Consider the following 15,050-nt stretch of genomic DNA (forward strand, 5'->3'; position numbering starts at 1 on the left):
ATATATAATTTTTATCTGTAATGCCAAAAAATAGAGGCTATTTTGATGATTGAAAAATTTACAGAGATGCTAAAAATTAAAATTTTCTGATTTAATATGTTTTTTAAAAATAAATCTTTACATTAAGTTAATTTATCACGTAAAAAAATAGAAATAGGAGATTAACCATGAAAATAATTTCTATTAAGTCCAATCTTAATACATAGTATAACAATCTTGGCCCCTACCTTGTTCTAAATCATGGTCCACATTTTAGGCACATATTGTAGTAAAAGAATGCATCACAATCAATGTTTGGCTTCACACCAAGGTCGGCGTCGTCATTTTATGTTTTGCATTTTAATCATGTGAGATAGTCGTAAAAATTTACAAATGTCGATATATTTTGGAGTTCACATGGGTAATTACTCTTTTAAATAATAAATATTATGATTTTCTTAAAAAAAAAAAAAGATTGTTATACCTATGGTTGCAAACGAACCGAATCAAAGCGAATAATAGTAAAAAAATCAAGGCTCGAAAATTTCAAACATTTTGGCTCGAGCTTGGCTCGAAATGAAGTTCGGTTCGAAATATTCGAACATATTCGTGAACTATTCGAATTATTGATCGGATATTAAGGTTCGAGAACTTTGATCGGAAGCTTGAAATATCCGAAAGGTTCGAGATGTATATATATTTATTATATCATTATATTATATTAACAAAATATTAAGACTCGCGAACTATCGAACAAAATAATTTTTGTTCGAGTTTGGCTTGAAAAAAATTGTCGAACAAAAATTGAACTTGTTCAGGTTCGATATGTTCAAATACGAATCAAATATTTATTTCTCACAAATAAAAAAATCAAGAGACACTGTAAATAATTAAAAAAAATACATTCTGTAAATCATTTTTAATTTTTTGAAAATAATGACATTTAACTTAACATGTAATTGAAATAGAAAATGTTATTTATTTAGATTTGAAAAAATTAAATACTGTCCTTTCTTTCTTTTTTTTTTCTGATACTTTTCCAATCACATGTATGTTGGGATTCCGTTGAAGGATTGGAATGTCACGGATTTTTTTATTATTTTCGATTTCCCAAAAGAACCAGTTTTTGGCTCAATTCTTAATTTAAATTTTGGTTAATTAGCCTATCATTTGACAGTGTATGTGTAATTTATAGTTATGATATATAAGAAAAGTTTATTTTATCTCAAAATTGATTTCTCTCAACACCTTTAAAATACTTTTACGTCGCACTTGAATTGATAAATTTGGAGTTAATGATTTCAAATACGAATAACAAATCCGTTGGTGTGTTTTAAGTGAGTCCAATTAACAATGAATTTTAAATCACTGTATAGTTATTTTTTGAGTAATTGGAATAGATTTAAAATTCATCTGAGTCGTTTCAAATCATTTTGTGAAATAAATTTCTTATATACAAATCATACGGTCCAAATGCAACCTCCAGGTGCGCTTCGAGTCTCATTCCAATTTTGCGTTTCTTTAGTTTCAAGAATTTTTTTTTAAATCAATACACAAAGTATTGAATTTGTTAGCTAAGAAACTACTTGAATAAACTTACTCATATTCATGTGTTTAGCATAATTCTCGTGGTTCATTTATTTCAATATTTACATGTTGCATAGAAAAATCAACATATTCTTAATTTTTCAACCAAAAAATGAAAAATAACATCAAATTTAAATATTATAGCAAAAAGAAGCGATTAAAAATTTGAAAACCTGATATCTGAAATTCATCGATTCACAAGTCGTCGATATTTGAGACTACATAATTTGAAGTCGTTCATATTCATAGTCAACACATCTTCAAATTACAAAAAAAAAAAAAAAAAAACGAATAACAATTCATATTCTTCTCAAGATTGTTGGTGTAGATTCTCCAAGAACACCTTCATTGGATCTGCAACATGGTGCTCACGGGATAAGACAATCATCTCCCGATATACAACGACTATCAACTTATGATAATAACACTACAAATTACAAGTTAAATAACTAGAAAATGAAGCAAAACCTCTTTTGAAAAGAAAGAAGAAGTTCAAAATGAATGTAAATGTTCTTCTTTTGTTTGAACATCTCAAAATTGATGTTATGTTATCTCTCATGGTTCATGGCATTCATTCATTTAGATAGATTGATATTTAAGTCATAAATCTCGAAAATATGATAAAGAGACACTTTTTGCTATAAAAATCCATGAAAACCCACAACTATTGGTAAACAATATCGTCTAGACAACTCAGTGCCTCCCTATCGTATGAAACTATATTTCGAGTTTCATTGACTTCTTAACTCAATTCCATTCATTAAACTTTAAATTTATCCAACAAATATTATATGAAAGTTATAATTATTTTAATGGTTAGTATGATCTTGGTCAATGATCACAATTTGTAGGATATATGATACGTTTGATAAAATATTTTCGAGTGTCCCAAAAATTATTTACTAATTTTCTTATTTTGCAAATTTACTATGGACCATTCATACTGTAGACCCAACTATCAAATGTGCAGGCGCCATCGTTTCCCACCATAGGAAAAATTGACTTTATAATTATTAAATATTAAAAGATAATTATTGCTGAGTAAATTTTGTCGACAAAGTTAATAGGTGGGACCGGTCAAAGAAAATAAAAAATTCTATTATTAATTTGATTTCGTTACATTTTCAGAAGACGCGTTTTATACGCGTCTTCACACTTACAGAGGCTCTATAAATAGAGCTCCCCCTTCATTCTGAAATTATCCCTTCTTCGAGTTTTCTCTCATATTATAACATTCTATAATATTTGTGAGGTGTTTGTTCTCCTGTATTAAGAGAGTGTGTGTTCTCTTTGGAAATACAGTGAGTGAGTTGTACACTACAAAATATTATAGTGGAAATTCTTTTCATCTTGCCCGTGGTTTTACCCTAATAATTTTTAGGAGTTTTCCACGTAAATCTAGGTGTCCAGTTTATTCTTTATTTTCGGGTTTTATTATCTCAAATTCCGCACGTGGGCCAACAAGTGATATCAGAGCTTTGGTTTAAAATTTCTTAAAATTCTGAATATGCTCTGTGGTTGCAGCCTAGACTGATCTTCCACATCAGAAAAGATTTTTTGAGATTTTTTATTTAAGGCGGGATTATTTTGTCCAGTCTACTAAAATTGTTGTAGACATAATGGCGGGTAGGTACGAGATAGCAAAGTTCAACGGAAGCAATTTTATGCTGTGGAAAATAAAGATACAAGCAGTTTTAAGAAAGGAGAATTGCTTGGCGGCTATTGGAGATAGACCGGTGGAAATTACGGATGATGGAAAGTGGAATGAGATGAATGACAACGTTGTTGCCAATTTACACTTGGCTATAGCAGACGAAGTATTGTCAAGTATCTCTGAGATAAAAACAGCGAAAGTTATCTGGGATACTCTGACAAAGATGTACGAGGTCAAGTCGCTACACAACATGATTTTCCTAAAGAGAAGGCTTTATACTCTTTGGATGGCGGAATCTTCATCGATGACCGACCATATCAACACACTGAATACTCTATTTGCCCAACTCACTTCCATGGGACATAAAATAGGGGAAAATGAACGTGCGGAGCTTCTATTTCAAAGTTTACCAGATTCATATGATCAACTTATCATCAACATAACCAACAATATTCTTATGGGCTTTCTAAGATTCGACGATGTCTTAACTGCGGTTCTCGGAGAAGAAAGCCGGCGCAAGAATAAGGAAGATAGGTTGGTAACATCGAAGCAGGCAGAGGCTTTACCGATGATAAGAGGAAGATTTATGGACCGTGACTCCAGTGGGAGCCAAAGACGAGGTAGATCAAAGTCGAGAAGTAAGAAGAAAAATATTTACTGCTTTAAATGTGGCGGTAAAGGGCACTTCAAGAAAGAGTGTACGAGTATCGAGAAGAGTTCTCAAGGAAATGTGGCCAGTACTTCAGGCAGTGGTGAAATATTATTCAGCGAAGCAGCAACAGTTGCAGAAGGCAGGCACAAATTTTGTGACACATGGATTATGGATTCAGGAGCGACGTGGCACATGACGTCTCGGAGAGAATGGTTTGACCATTATGAACCAGTCTCAGGAGGATCTGTATTCATGGGAAATGATCATGCCTTGGAAATCGCTGAGGTCGGTACTATCAAAATTAAAATGTTTGATGGCACCATTCGCACCATACAGGAGGTACGACATGTGAAAGGACTGACGAAAAAACTTTTGTCCTTGGGGCAATTGGATGACATCGGGTGTAAAACTCGTATCGAGAACGGGATCATGAAAATTGTGAAAGGCGCGCTTGTGGTTATGAAGGCGGAAAAGGTTGCTGCAAATCTGTATGTACTTTTGGGAGAAACACACAAAGAGGCAGAACTAGATGTTGCATCAATTGGTTCAAGAGCAGAATTAACAGTGTTATGGCATAGAAAGCTCGGGCATATGTCAGAACGGGGGTTGAAAATTCTCTCAGAACGGAAGCTGTTGCCGGGACTTACAAAAGTGTTATTACCATTTTGTGAGCATTGTGTTACCAGTAAACAACACAGATTAAAGTTTGGCACTTCTACTGTCAGGAGCAAAAGCATATTGGAACTGATTCATTCGGATGTTTGGCAAGCACCAGTTGTATCCCTAGGAGGAGCGAGATACTTTGTCTCGTTCATTGATGATTTCTCTAGGAGATGTTGGGTGTATCCAATCAAGAAGAAATCAGATGCTTTCCAGATCTTCAAAGATTTCAAAGCGCGGGTTGAACTTGATTCACAAAAGAAAATCAAGTGTTTGAGGACTGACAATGGAGGAGAATATACCAGTGATGCGTTTGATGTATATTGTCAACATGAGGGCATCAAAAGACAATTCACGACAGCTTACACACCTCAAGAGAATGGAGTGGCGGAGCGGATGAACAGGACATTGTTGGACAGAACAAGAGCTATGTTGCGGACTGCAGGTCTAGAAAAGTCATTTTGGGCAGAAGCAGTCAAAACCGCTTGTTATATTATCAATCGTTCTCCTTCAGTGGCGATTGATCTGAAGACTCCGATGGAGATGTGGACTGGGAAGCCGACAGATTATTCTCATTTGCATACATTTGGAAATCATGTGTACGTTCTGTACAATGAGCAAGAAAGATCAAAGTTGGATTCGAAATCCAGAAAATGTATCTTCTTGGGTTATGCTGATGGAGTTAAGTGGTTTCGCTTGTGGGATCCTACTGTTCACAAGCTTGTCATCAGCAGGGATGTTATCTTCGAAGAAGATAAAGTAATGGGAGACAAAGGCACACAGAATTCAGAAACTACTATTTTTCAGGTGGAAAATAAGACGGACGAAGGTCAAATTTCTTGTGAAGCAGTACCAGAGCACGAAGAACAAGAACAAGTTGAGTCTGAGGTTTCCAATGTGAGGCAGTCAACTCGAGACAGAAGACCACCAGGTTGGCTTTCAGATTATGTCACTGAAAGTAACATTGCATATTGTCTATTATCAGAGGATGGTGAGCCATCGAGTTTCCACGAGGTTACTCAAAGCTCGGATGTATCCTTTTGGATGATAGCAATGCAAGAAGAGTTGGAGGCATTAGACAAGAATAAAACTTGTGATCTTGTTACACTACCACAAGGAAGGAAAGCCATTGGAAACAGATGGGTCTATAAGATCAAGCGTGATGGCAATAACCAAGTGGAGCGGTATCGTGCTAGATTGGTGGTAAAAGGATATGCTCAGAAAGAAGGCATTGACTTCAATGAGATATTTGCTCCTGTGGTTCGGCTTACAACAGTCAGAGTAGTGTTGGCATTGTGTGCGGTGTTTGACCTACATCTAGGACAACTAGATGTGAAAACGGCGTTTCTTCATGGAGATCTTGAAGAAGAAATCTATATGCTCCAGCCAGAAGGTTTTGCGGAAAAAGACAAAGAGAACTTGGTTTGCAGGTTGAACAAATCTCTGTACGGTCTCAAACAGGCGCCGAGGTGTTGGTACAAGAGATTTGATTCCTATATCATGAGCCTTGGATACAACAGACTGAGTGCAGACCCTTGTACGTATTTCAAGAGGTCTGGTGATGATTATATCATTTTGCTGTTGTATGTGGACGACATGTTGGTAGCAGGCCCCAACAAAGATCAGGTCCAAGGATTGAAGGCACAGTTAGCTAGGGAATTTGATATGAAGGACTTGGGACCAGCAAACAAGATTCTAGGGATGCAAGTTAACCGAGACAGAAGTAACAGAAAGATTTGGCTTTCTCAGAAAAATTATTTGAAGAAAGTCTTGCAACGCTTCAACATGCAAGATAGTAAGCCAATTTCGACCCCTCTTCATGTTAACTTCAAGTTATCCTCTGAGATGTGTCCTAACAGTGAAGCAGAGAGGATGGAGATGTCTCGAGTACCATATGCATCAGCAGTGGGAAGTTTGATGTTCGCTATGATCTGTACAAGACCAGACATTGCTCAAGCAGTGAGAGCAGTTAGTCGGTATATGGCGAATCCTGGACGAGAGCATTGGAACACTGTCAAGAGGATCTTAGATACATTAAGGGTATCTCGAATGCTGCATTATGTTATGGAGGATCAAATTTTACACTCAGGAGCTATGTCGATTCAGATTATGCAGGTGATCCTGATAAAGAGGAAATCTACTACTGATTATGTGTTTATACTTGCAGGAGGAGCAGTAAGCTGGGTTTCAAAACTGCAGACAGTTGTAGCGCTATCTACAACAGAGACAGAATACATGGCAGCTACTCAAGGTTGCAAGGAGGCAATATGAATTAAAAGGTTATTGGAGGAGATTGGGCACAAACAAGAGAATGTTCATTTGTTTTGTGACAGTTAGAGTGCCTTGCACATCGCAAGGAATCCAGCATTTCATTCCAAGACGAAACATATTGGAGTACAATTTCACTTTGTGCGGGAAGTAGTAGAAGAAGGAAGCGTGGATATGCAGAAGATCCATACGAAGGATAACATAGCTGATTTTCTGACCAAGCCAGTGAACACTGATAAGTTCGAGTAGTGTAGATCCTCAAGTGGCCTAGCGGAAACGTAAGCAGTAGGGAATGGCAAGATTGAAAGGATGTGTGGAGATGTGTTTGATTCTCAATCAAATCTCCAAGTGGGAGAAATGTCGACAAATTTAATAGGTGGGACCAGTCAAAGAAAATAAAAAAAAACGTGGGAGAAGGAAATTTCGAGGAATTTTCCGAAGACGCGTTTTATACGCGTCTTCACACTTACATAGGCTCTATAAATAGATATCCCCCTTTATTCTGAAATTATCCCTTCTTCGAGTTTTCTCTCATCTTATAACATTCTATAATATTTGTGAGGTGTTTGTTCTCCTGTATTAAGAGAGTGTGTGTTCTCTTTGGAAACACAGTGAGTAAGTTGTATACCACAAAATATTATAGTGGAAATTCTTTTCATCTTGCCCGTGGTTTTTACCCTAATAATTTTTAGGGGTTTTCCACGTAAATCTCGGTGTCCAGTTTATTCTTTATTTTCGGGTTTTATTATCTCAAATTCCGCACGTGGGACCAACAAATTTTTCCCCATTTATACTATTTTGATTCGATATAATTATACATCAGATAATGTCGGTTGATATGTTGTATACTTGTTGATGGAGACCTCATAAGTGTCGTAAGATGTTCACGCGAACATATCTTGGAACTTCACATCGATTGTCCGCTCACACATTGTTGTATTAAATGATTCGACAATGTTCTCACGTACATCTTGTCACTTCCGCCTTTACATTTTCTTTTTTTACGTTTGAGAAGATGTTCACGCTAACATCATCAAAGCATCTAACACAACAATGTCACAGAAAAACCGATACGACGCCCATGAATTGCATGGCCACAAAAATGAGTGGTAGCATATAAAATTAATATAATATATATGATTTAGTTCAATTTGATTCAGTATTCTCTCTTATTGGATTAGACCAAATAAATTAAAATCTAATGTGGTAATTTTACATTTTTTTGTATATAATTTAGTTTATTATGTAAAAATGAATCATTTTGATTAATCTAATTAGATAAATTGAATTAATATAATATTTAATGATGTGATTTAGTCAACAATCCAATCAATTAATTAGTATATGTCCCTGTTATTGTGAAGTGAAGTGAAGTGAAGTCAACATCAGCGTGTGAGATATATATTCAACAAAAAAACCCAATCCGACTTATGTAAACCACAAAACCGACTTTTTGCAGTATCCCCATACCTTCTTACACTATTATTTTTCACATGAAAAACGTGTTTTTTTTTTACATTTTTTATTAAAAAATTATTTATATTTGTTAATATATTCTTTCCCATGTCAACTTGGTGGGACGACGAAGACTCCTGATTTTCTTGGCAGAAAGAATATTAATTTATAGACGGGGCACATGTCTACAACAAATATATAGGTTATATATATACACACACACAGAGAGAGGCAGACGCAATATAACTGCATAAATATCATCACCTGAACATTTTGCAGCAGTGATCAAACGTAGTATGAAAAACAAGAAGATATTAGGAAGAAAAATGATCAAGGAAACAAGCCGTCGTGGTTACAGAGGCATGCGGCGGAGAAATGAGAGTGCAGAATCGGTGTCTGAAGTGGGTCGATGTAACGAGAAGTCAAGGACATTGACAGGAACAGTGGTTTCTTTTCCCAACTCCGATATGGTGGCCTTGGCATCGTGTGGTGAGAACGCGCCACCGCAGCTGAACTTTCTGGATCCCACAAAGTGTCTTCCTCAAGCCCAGTTGACCTTACTGCGTGATACGGCGCCAAGAGCTGCGAAGAATTTTCAGGCATCGATTCTCGATGCATGGAGCCCTAATTCTTCATCATGTAATACAAGAGAAATTCACGTGGAAGAAACTTGTCTGATTGATTTTCCAAATAAGGAGGAGTCTTCCATGGATTTCTTGATCGGATTGATAGACGAAGAGGAGATGTTTAACATGCCAGGCTTGGTAAATAGCATGGCGGAGGGAATGCTTCTGACACCGCCAGCTATGAAGAGAGGATTCAAATGGAGTCATGATAGTGATCAGGTTGATGATGCCGATTACATTAATTTGTGGGGACAATAATAATTTATGTATATAAACTGGTATTTGACGTGATTTTATCTTTGTCCTTCAATTCAATATATATAAAATTTGAATCAATCTAATTTACGGGTTCGTATGGGCCGGATTCGACAATGTTCCCACCGCACACACTTCATCAATTGGATGTACAATTTTTTTATGTTTCATCATATCCAACAGGTGATTGTCACCTCATCATTGCTCCGATAGACGAGGTGTGTGCACGCTCGTGTTTATGAGCTTTTTAAAGATTTATTCCAAAAACGTGTTATTGACATGATTTAGTGCATGGAATAAGATCCAAGAACAACTTATATGGTACTGGGATTGAAATAATTTTAAACAAATATTTTATTAGGCGATATTATGAATCAATTTTTTAATATGGATCTCCTATTTGGGCCACCTTTTGAAAATATATTATTTTTTTATGTCGAAGTTAACTTTTTATTGTAAATATGTCAAGGTTGACTCGTCTCATGGATTTTTCCGTGATACCGTTTCACAAGAGACTTATTAATATTTTTATTGTCGAGAATTGCGCGTATTCAAAACAACAAAAAATATTAGGTAAGAAATTATATTTTTTTAGAGACTCTTATTAAATCAAATTTCAATTTTATAAGTTCGCTATCTTTGATTTTATTTTCAGTTTTAACCCATTTTTGAAAAGGCGTTGTGATAGCGATATATCATGAACATGGATATGATGTATATATGTTGAAAAATATTAGCATTTTTACGCATAAATGACTAAAATTATAAAAACTTTAAAGATATTTGCATTACGTTAATTTTGGAGTCGGGACACGTTTTTTTTTTTAAAAATAAAAGATATATGATTTCTCAAATTACAAAAATATTTCATTTTTATTGAACAAATTATCATAAAAATCTGTTTATTATATTTGTATCTCATCTGTAACAATCAATTCACATCTTAGCACAAAATTTTTTTTAATCTTTATTTATAATTTTGAATTTTAAATTGGCATATCACACATAGTATAATTATTATAAAAAACCATCGTTAGAGTTTTAATTTTTATATAATCGCTAAATTTTTAAACAAAAATTAATTAACAAGATGAATTTTTAATGTGTTTGCATGCATCATGGTGTCAAGAGGCGCCAATATATATTAATAAGAAAATTTTATTTTGGTCTTGTATGTTCGTCTTTGTAATATAATCATGTATGTTGTTAAATTTCAGTTTTAATTCAGTGTCGTTGTTTTAATTGACAATTTTAATCTGTTTTCCAACATAAAACTCATGTTACGATTATGTGTAATGTTACATCAACACTTGTGGTGAAAAATAATTGGAATTTTTTTTAAAAAAATTACAAAATAACATTGAAATTTGAAACATAACTTTACAAAGAGTGGGTCTCATGTGAGACCGTCTCACGGATCTTAATCTGTGACACGGTCAACCCTACCCATATTCACAATAAAAATTAATACTTTTTCATGGATGACCCAAATAAGAGATCCGTCTCACAAATACGACCCGTGAGACCGTCTCACACAAGTTTTTGCCCTTTACAAATTAATTAATGTCCGAATATCAAGGGCGCATATAAGAAACGTGATGTTTGATTTTATTTTGTATGTTTTTAGAAATATAGGTTTGAGAAGTAATTGTTTTTGAAGATAAACGAAGTCTAACGGGTAGCATTTTTGAAAATATAGTTTTTTTTATTGTGTATATCCTAACATGTAATATTTTTTTTGTTGTTGATAAAATTGCATATTATTATATTTGAATTGATAATTTTGTGGGTGCTGATCTAAAATTTTTAAATAAATATTATATAGTAATACGATATTGTCTTAAAGTTGCGTAAAATTGATGAATTAAATGCAATAGTTTAAAGACGAGAAATTAAATTTGGTTTCATTATGATTAAACTCCTCTGACCGAAAAAAAAATTATATTCATTTTTTGGCAAATTAAAGAACACAAAAACTCCTGTCGTTTTGAGGTAGATTTTCAACCCAACCCGATTTCATGAAAAAATATTAATTTTTATACTAAAAATATTACTTTTAATTTTAAATATGAATCAGATTAAATTATCTAAAAAATAAATATATGAAATCGTCATCACATGCTACACACCTACCGTGGACACCTATGTGAGCACCGATGAGGTGTCGCTCACCCATTGGATACACAATTTTTCTATATTTTATCACATCCAATGGATGAGTGACACCCCATCGGTGCTCACATAGTTGTGTACGGTAGGTGTGCAGCATATCAAAACTGTATATATATATATATATATGTATATATGTATATATATATGTATATATGTATATATGATACCCCAGGGATGAACCCATCAAGATCAGGCCCAAACTCTCGGCCCATCTATAGGGCCCACAGGTGAAGGGCCCATGAGCAGCCCATGTATTTTCCTATGAATACCAGGTTTGAGCGTATGATAAAGAATTCAATATATTGTTTTCAGCAGCGCCCTTAGCTGCTCCTCTATATATCCTCAGTCTCTGACTTGAGCGTCGGAGGGGCTACGCCGGGACACCCTTTCGGCCCCCTTCTAACAGCCTTATTTGTGATTTCAGGCTCAGGATAATTCTGGATTAGTGACACTTGCCGGAAGCGGACCATAAAATTTCCGTGAGTATATATATATATATATCTCAAAACTTACCGCGAAAGTTCAAATGAAAACCTAATTTTATAGTCGACAATATATTTATCAGAAAAATTAAACCAACAGGCAATGCGCGCCTGCAAACAACGGTGTCGACCGCTAAATTAAATTGGCGGCGTTGGCCACTTGTCTGCGACAGTGACCCTAACGCGAAACACGCAGTGACTCAATTAAATAGTCAAATGTGCATGAGACCCGTTTACACTCGTCATTTTATAATCATATCATGTATGCAACTACTACTAGCTCCACCGACCAATTGTCAAGTACATACGTGAAAATATAGAAGGAGATGAAATATAGCGTGAAAATTATTAAAAGTAAAAGAGTTTAGGTGGCTTGGACCTTATATATAGTATACACATTAAAATACTTGGTGTGTAAATCATTTTTGTTTAAAAAAATCTAAAGATTATATTGAAATTAAAATCTTTAGATACGATTTTAACATTAGTTGGTGATACCTTATGGATGAGCCCAAACTGCCCCTGACCCATCTATAGCACAAATGGAAGGCAGGCCCATGACGGGCCCATGTATTTCTCTATAAATAACAGGTTTGAGTGTTTAATTCATTCACTATATTATTTTTCAACGACACCCTTAGCTGCTCTCCACTTATATCCCCAGTCTCTGACTTGAGCGTCGGAGGGGCTACGCCGGACACTCTCCCGGCCCCCTTCTAACGGTCTTACTCGTGATTTTAGGCTCAGGGCAATTTCGAAACCTGCGTCTGGACTAGTGACATTTGCTGGAATCGGACCCTAAATTTTTCGTGAGTATCAGTTTCTAATAACATTAATTAGAATATTTATCTCTTATTTTTGTCATATTTTAGAAATTTGAATACCAGAAGTGTCACTCTCCAAAACCGAGATGCACAATCGGCGTTGTTTAACAATTTAAAATCATAAAACAACAAGTCATATAATACATGAAATAGTCCAAAGTCTGTCTATTACATAATTTTTACAGTGCATAACAGAATTGCGAAAAGCGATTACGTAAAGGAAAATAAAACCAAAACTGATGCTTGGAACTTTATGTCTCGAACTTGATCACAAACCCCAAAGCATGTGATGTTCATCCTCTTCCAATTGATCTTCGCCCTTATCTAGGGAGGGAAGTAAGTGGGTGATTGTTTGGGGAAACACTCAGCATGTAGGGCCAACTGTACACAAGAATTTCGAAATATATATATAATATGAGTTCAAAGGTGAAATATCGTAGAACATATCGCAACATGAATCAAAACATGAGATAAACAGAATTCGAAACAAGACATCAAAACATATCAAAACAAGGCACTGTTATTCATCTCTTTATCCATGACATACCGATCAGTCCCTAATTGTTAGTCCTCTAAGAGGGCGATTTCATATATCAGTTATTATAACTCACCGCATCAGTGCTTTATCTTATCATGTCTTGAAATTTTCTTTACCACTCTTAATTCGAATCATAACAGTGCATTTTGAAGACATTATAGCATAACAGAGGAATCATACGAAACGAAACATGTACGAATCAAATGACGTGAAACGAGTAGTGTATGGTTGAATTTTCAAAAACAGAAACATCATTATTTTAAAACAAATATATATAACCCACTTACCTGATCTTAAGTTGAGAATAACGTGAACAAAGTTGTCAGAAAAGTTTCTAAAGTCGACACAATTCTTGGACAACAACTCTTTTTTGAGAACACGAAAGTGATTGTCTTTCCTTGTTCGAAGTGAACAGAACTTTGCTTGCAAATGGTTGCTCGAAGATGGACAGAAATCAGTCTTAGAGAATGTACATCACCTTTCTAACCGAGTTCGGACATATTTTTAGCTCAGAATTGGCAGCACTCTTGCTCAAATATATTTATGTAGGGAAACTCGAAAATAGAGGGAGGAGGGGGGAATCATTTGTATTTGGCATTATTTCCTTCAGCTTTGGGGTGGTATTTATAGGCTAGAATGAGAAGAGATCCGAAGTATTTTCAGCCTGTAATAAATAATAATCATCATATTAATGGCCTTAAACATCCATTATTAGGCTGTTATATGTTGACGAAGGTGATGTTGAAAATTCAGATTTTAAGGGTCATTAGTGGTTGTTAATGACGGTCAAATTGTGCTTCAAATTTTCGAAATGAAGCTTGATGAGCTGCATGTTTATTTGTTGTGTTTGGGCTGTCAATGTGAGTAATTATTTGGTTGAAAATGTAAGGCATCCATAAGTAAAGATTGCAAGTTTTTTGAGCTTTTAAGTTGATCTTGTCTTGAAAATCTAGCTTGATTGGTCTTCACAAGAAGATTAAATTTCTTTTTTTTTTTATTTTTTATTTTTTATAATTCCGCTTCTTTTAATAAATAATAGGTATAGATTTTTTTTCTTGGCACTAAAAAAATTCACGAACTTTAATCTTGAAAATCAACTCATTTGATTCTACATGTTGAACACGGGAAAAGAATTCCCGCAATTTTTTATATATATTTTATCAATTTTTCATATATTATAGTATTAAGGGCAAATAAATATGGCCGGTGAGACGACAAAATCAGCATCATAGTTCACTTTCAATCGAACAATCAATTATAAAAAAAAGTTGTCCAAAATAAATATGCATCACAAGATTTCTCTAGAACAATATCAGGAACATATGTATTACTTTGTAATAAGTCAACACACTCATACTCTCTAGTTCCCACTTAACAAATATCTGGGGAATAATCCAATTAAAGACATAACATGGAAACGTGAGGTATGCTATTGTGGTATCTCGAGTGTTAGGATTTTTTTCTCTCTTTGTTTTACTCGAAAATTAAAGTAAGTTTTAAACGTTTTTTCGAAAGCGATTTCGAATATGTATGTGAATGCGTATGTATACATTACATCTTACAATTTTATAAAGGATATCTTATGTTTACTAACATTTGATGTATTTAGCTGATACTTCAAAAATAAATCTCAGTACAAGAAAAAGAATAAAGAATATGAAGTTCATCATCTTGTTGTAACTTTTTATGTATCTTTAAACTTCTCAGAGTTCTTGTAATTTCAACTCCAGTTATCCTTCCAAGTAGTTTTAACTTTCATTAATTTTTTTGAACTATAAATTATTAAAATTTTATCATAAGAAAAGAATTTTAATAATAAATGGATTAACAACGTTTTACGCATGTACTCGAGTCACTGTTGTAATACACACACTGAGTATTCAATTGTTGGACTGGTG

Source organism: Primulina huaijiensis, chromosome 14 (assembly GCF_012295235.1).
Source record: "Primulina huaijiensis isolate GDHJ02 chromosome 14, ASM1229523v2, whole genome shotgun sequence".
Taxonomy (NCBI): domain Eukaryota; kingdom Viridiplantae; phylum Streptophyta; class Magnoliopsida; order Lamiales; family Gesneriaceae; genus Primulina; species Primulina huaijiensis.